The sequence below is a fragment of the Carlito syrichta genome, unplaced genomic scaffold (assembly GCF_000164805.1).
Source record: "Carlito syrichta isolate Samal-C Ts95f unplaced genomic scaffold, Tarsius_syrichta-2.0.1 Scaffold118135, whole genome shotgun sequence".
In the NCBI taxonomy this organism is placed as follows: Eukaryota; Metazoa; Chordata; class Mammalia; order Primates; family Tarsiidae; genus Carlito; species Carlito syrichta.
The window spans coordinates 6,323-12,256 of NW_007062231.1; the positions used below are offsets into that span (position 1 = coordinate 6,323).

Here is a 5,934-nt window from a genome sequence, read left to right on the forward strand (position 1 = left end):
AAATAAATAAATAATAAAAAGTTTGTTGAATTAAGAAAGACTGTGAGCTGGGCTCAGTGGCTCAGCCTGTAATCCCGCACCTTTGGGAGGCTGAAGTGAGTGGATTGCCTGAGCCCGCGGGTTCGAGACCTGCCTGGGCAAATTGGTGAGACCTCATCTCTACAATAAAATCAAAATGAGCCGGGCGTGGTAGCACGCACCTGTAGTTCCAGCTACTTGGAAGGCTGAGGCGGAAGGATCGCCGGCGCCCAGGAGGTCGAGGCTGCGGTGGCCGGGAGCGGCCACTGCACTCCAGTCTGGGTGACAGAGTGAGACTCCAACTCAAAAAAAAAAGAAAAGAAATCTCAAAAGTATGAACTAGAAGTCAAAAAAATTAACTTGAGTACATCAGTATTAAGGATTTGTTTTTTCTTGAAAAGGGATTTGAGGGGAAAAAGAGGCTTTTATTCATCATAGAATCCCATGGGCCAAGGCAATGTGAAATGATGGACTGAGAAAAGATTAAAAATTAGGCTAGTGAAGGAACTCCTCGAATCAGAAAAAGAGCAATCTCAGTAGAAAAATGGCAAAGAATTTACAGAAAAACAAGCAATATACAGAAGAGGAAATCCAAAAGACTAACAAATATGTGATAAGGAGCTCAAGAGATTAGTGACCACAGAAATTCCAGTGAAAGCCACAGGAAACTACACTTATTCGATTGACAAGTGCCAACAACCTGAATGATGCTTTATCATTATGGTTTGATCAGAGAAGCAAAACCATTATGAGTTACACAGCTGACACTTGGACAGCATGGATTTGAACTGCATGGGTCCACTTCTATGTGAATTTTTTTCAATAAATATATTTGACTTGTGGGGGATTTGCAACAATTTGAAAAAACTCACAGATAAACCACATAGCCTAGAAACATTTTTAAAAATGTAAAAGTTATGTCATGAATGCATAAAAGATATGTAGATACTAATCTATTTTATAATTTGCTACCATAAAATATACACAAATCTATTATTAAAAGTTAAAATTTGTCACTGCTTCTCCCCTGGACTCCTTGGTAGTCTGTTAGTGGGAGATCCCTGTCGCCGTCCCTTCGCCTCTTCCAGGACCTCTAAGCCCACATCGTGCGTGAGTGCATCTCCATCCACGTCGGCCAGGCTGGTGTCCAGATCGGCAATGCCTGCTGGGAGCTCTATTGCCTGGAACACGGCATCCAGCCCAATGGCCAGATGCCAAGTGACAAGACCATTGGGGGAGGAGATGACTCCTTCAACACCTTCTTCAGCGAGACGGGGGCTGGCAAGCATGTGGCCAGGGCAGTGTTTGTAGACCCGGAACCCACGGTCATTGATGAAGTTCGTACTGGCACCTACCGCCAGCTCTTCCACCCTGAGCAGCTCATCACAGGCAAGGAAGATGCTGCCAACAACTATGCCTGAGGGCACTACACCATTGGCAAGGAGATCATTGACCTTGTCTTGGACCGAATTCGCAAGCTGGCCGACCAGTGCACAGGTCTTCAGGGCTTCTTGGTTTTCCACAGCTTCGGTGGGGGAACTGGGTTGGGGTTCACCTCCCTGCTGATGGAACGTCTCTCTGGATTATGGCAAGAAGTCCAGGCTGGAGTTCTCCATCTACCCAGCCCCCCAGGTTTCCACAGCTGTGGTTGAGCCCTACAACTCCATCCTCACCACCCACACCACCCTGGAGCACTCTGATTGTGCCTTCATGGTAGACAATGAGGCCATCTATGACATGTCGTAGAAACCTCGATGTTGAGTGCCCAACCTACACTAACCTTAACCGCCTTATTAGCCAGATCCTCCATCACTGCTTCCCTCAGATTTGATGGAGCCCTGAATGTTGACCTGACAGAATTCCAGACCAACCTGGTGCCTTATCCCCGCATCCACTTCCCTCTGGCCACATATACCCCTGTGATCTCTGCTGAGAAAGCCTACCATGAGCAGCTTACTGTAGCAGAGATCACCAATGCTTGCTTTGAGCCAACCAACCAGATGGTGAAATGTGACCCTCGCCATGGTAAATACATGGCTTGCTGCCTGTTGTACCGTGGCGATGTGGTTCCCAAAGACGTCAATGCTGCCATTGCCACCATCAAGACCAAGCGTACCATCCAGTTTGTGGATTGGTGTCCCACTGGCTTCAAGGTTGGCATTAATTACCAGCCTCCCACCATGGTGCCTGGTGACCTGGCCAAGGTACAGAGAGCTGTGTGCATGCTGAGCAATACCACAGCTGTAGCTGAGGCCTGGGCCCGCCTGGACCACAAGTTTGACCTGATGTATGCCAAGCGTGCCTTTGTTCACTGGTACATGGGTGAGGGGATGGAAGAAGGAGAGTTTTCTGAGGCCCGTGAAGACATGGCTGCCCTTGAGAAGGATTATGAGGAGGTTGGAGCAGATAGTGTTGAGGGAGAGGATGAGGGTGAAGAGTATTAATGTCTGCTACCATTTTACACTCCATTGTCTTGATTGTTTATCTCTGTTCTGTGAAACTGTCCGTTGTGGTCCTAAACTGTCAATAAAGTGTTTCCATTTTCAATGTCAAAAAAAAAAAAGTTAAAATTTGGCCAGACAATGAGGCTCATGCCTGTAATTTGGGAGGCCAAGGCTGGAGGATCACTTGAAGCTAGGAGTTTGAGACCAGCCAGGGCAGCAGAGCAAGATTCTGTCTCTATTTTTTTTTTTTTTAAGTTAAAATTTACAAAAACTGGGAAGGCTGAGGTGGAAGGATCCCTGAACTCAGCAGGTCGTGGCTGCCGGGAGCATGCCACTGCACTCCAGCCTGGGTGACACAGTGAGACTCTGACTCAAAAAAAAAAAAATGTGTAAAAACTTATGTGTATTAACTTTTTTTTTTTTGTCTGTCAGGGTCTCACTCTGTCGCCTAACAGTGGCACAGTTATGGCTCACCGAAGCCTCGACCTCCTGTGCTCAGATGATTCTTCCACCTCAGCCTTCTGAGTAGCTAGGATCACAGGTAGGGGCCACCACGCCAGGCTAATTTTTAAAAAAATTTTTTTGTAGAGATGAGGTCTCGCTATGGTTGCCCAAGCTGACCTTGAACTCCTGGGCTCAAGCAATTCTCCTGCCTCGGCCTCCTAAAGAGGTGGGATTATAGGCATGAGCCACCAAGCCCAGCCTGCGTACGAACACTTACAGATCATACATGGCACTATCTGAAGTAGAGAGAAATGTAAACAAACATAAAGACTCAGTGTTAAATCATAACTGTATAAAACTAACTGTAGTCATACTGTTTACTGTAATAATTTTTTTTTTTGAGTTGGAGTCTCATTCTGTCACCCAGACTGGAGTGTAGTAGCTGCTCCTGGCCACTGCAGCCTCGACCTGCTGGGCTCTGGTGATCCTTCCGCCTCAGCCTTCCAAGTAGCTGGAACTACAGGTGCGGGCTACCACGCCTGGCTAATTTTTGAATTGTTGTAGAGATGAGGTCTCTCCAAGTTGCCCAGGTGGGTCTCGAACCCACGGGCTCAGGCAATCCACTCACCTCGGCCTCTCAAAGCGCTGGGATTACAGGCTGAGCCACAGAGCCCGGCCTGCTATAATAATTTTAAGCCTACTCCTGTTGCAATTGTGATGAGCTAAGGTGTTGTATCTGTTTAAAATGTGTGATAATGGCAAAAACATGCAACCAACCAAGCTGCCCATAGAAAGTAGACTGGATAAAAACAATGTGGAGCCAGGCTCGGTGGCTCAGCCTGTAATCCTGCGCCTTGGGAGGCTGAGGTGAGTGGATTGCCTGAGCCCGCGGGTTCGAGACCCGCCTGGACAGCGAGACCTCATCTCTACAATAAATCAAAAAATCAGCTGGGCGTGGTAGCGCATGCCTGTAATTCCGGCTACTTGGAAGGCTGAGGCGGAAGGATCGCTGGAGCCCAACAGGTCGAGGCTGCGGTGGCCGGGAGTGGCCACGGCACTCCAGTCTGGGCGACAGAGTGAGACTCCAACTCAAAAAAACAAAACAAAACAAAAAAAACAATGTGGATGGCCAGGCTTGGTGGCTCAAGCCTGTCATCTCAGCACTTTGGGAGGCCAAGGTGAGAGGATTGCCTGAGCCCACAGGTTCAAGACCAGCCTGAGCAGTTTGGTGAGACCTCATCTCTACAATAAATCAAAAAATTAGCCAGGCGTGGTAGCGCATGCCTGTAGTTCCGACTACTTGGAAGGCTGAGGTGGAAAGATCACCTGAGCCCAGCAGGTCGACGCTGGGGTGTCTGTGAGCATGCCACTCCATTCCAGCCTGGGTGACCGAGTGAAACTCTGACTCAAAAAAAAGGTATATTTACACGATGAAATATTATGCAACCATAAAGAGGGACAAAATTATGAACTTTGCAGCAACTTGGATGGACTTAGAGTCTATAATGCTCAGTGATCTATCACAGAAACAAAAAATTGAGTACCATGTGTTCTCACTCATAAATGGACCCTGAAAATTTACCATAATACTATAAGAAGGGAATTGACAGTAACCAGAAACTGCCAGGGGAGAGAGGGAGGGCACAAAATATCAATAAGGTATCTGATCTCAGACCAGACAAAGTGGGGACCAAAGGGAGGCCCAAACTTTCCCTGTACGATGACCACTTATCTACCTAATTCTGAATTGCACACCACATCTTTAAAAATAAAATAAAGCCGGGCTCAGTGGCTCAGCCTGTAATCCCGCACCTTTGGGAGGCTGAGGTGAATGGATTGCCCGAGCTCACGGGTTCGAGACCCACCTGGGCAGGCAAGACCTCATCTCTACAAAAATCAAAAAATTAGCCGGGCGAGGTAGTGCACGCCTGTAATTCCAGCTACTCGGAAGGCAGAAGCAGAAGGATCGCCGGAGCCCAGCAGGTCGAGGCTGCGGTGGCCAGGAGTGGCCACTGCACTCCAGTCTGGGCAATGGAGTGAGACTCCAACTCAAAAAAAAAAAATAAATAAAATAAAATAAAAAATAAAATAAAATAAAAAATAAAATACTGTGTGATGCTAACCATCTTAGAATGAACAGTTTGTCTCTCTAGTAATTTGCATATCACAGTAAAAAGTGATCTCTCATGGTTGTCACATAGTTTTTGTCGTGTTTAATGCCATATTGTATACCTTGAATAACACCATGGTACCCAAGTGAAGGGCTCCCAAGAAGCAGAAAGTCATGACATTACAAGAAAACTTGACTTGCTTGATATGTACCACAGATTGTGGTCTACAGGTGTGGTTGTCCACCGTTTCAGACCGGTGATTCATCTTATAAACAAGATGAGATAAACTTACGGTATCGATAAATACAGTACAGTACTGTAAATGTACTTTCTCTTCCTAATGATTTTTCTTAATAACATTTTCTTTTCACTAACTTACTTTATTGTAAGAATACAGGCTGGGTGCGGTGGCTCACGCCTATAATCCCAACACTTCAGGAGGCTGAGGTGGGAGGATCCCTGATGCTAGAGGTTCAAGACCAGCCCAGGCAACATAGTGAGACCTCATCTCTACAAAAAGTCAAAAAGTTGACTGGGCACGGTGTCTCAGCCTGTAATCCCAGTACTTTGGGAGGCTGAGGCGAGAGGATTGCCTGAGCCCGGGAGTTCGAGACCAGCCTGAGCAACTTGGTGAGACTTTGTTTCTACAATAAATCATAAAAACAAAAACCAAAAAAACTAGCAGGGTGTGGTGGCATGTGCCTGTAGTTCCAGCTACTTGGAAGGCTGAGGCGGAAGGATTGCCTAAGCCCAGCAGGTTGAGGCTGCGGTGGCTGTAAGCGTGCCACTGCACTCCAGTCTGGGCGACAAGAATGAGACTTCAACTCAAAAAATAAACAAATAAATAAACAAAAAGTCAGAAAATTAGCAAGGCATGGTGATGCACACCAGTAGTCCCAGCTACTTGGGAGGCTGAG

At 46.8% G+C, this 5,934-nt stretch overlaps 1 pseudogene across 1 annotated transcript; it reads left to right on the forward strand.

Moving 5' to 3' along the window:
* Positions 1–1,070: 1,070 nt before the first annotated feature.
* Positions 1,071–2,581, forward strand: LOC103249277 (annotated as a pseudogene). Its single transcript, XR_503607.2, has one exon. The product of XR_503607.2 is annotated as a tubulin alpha-1C chain-like (transcript).
* Positions 2,582–5,934: the final 3,353 nt, after the last annotated feature.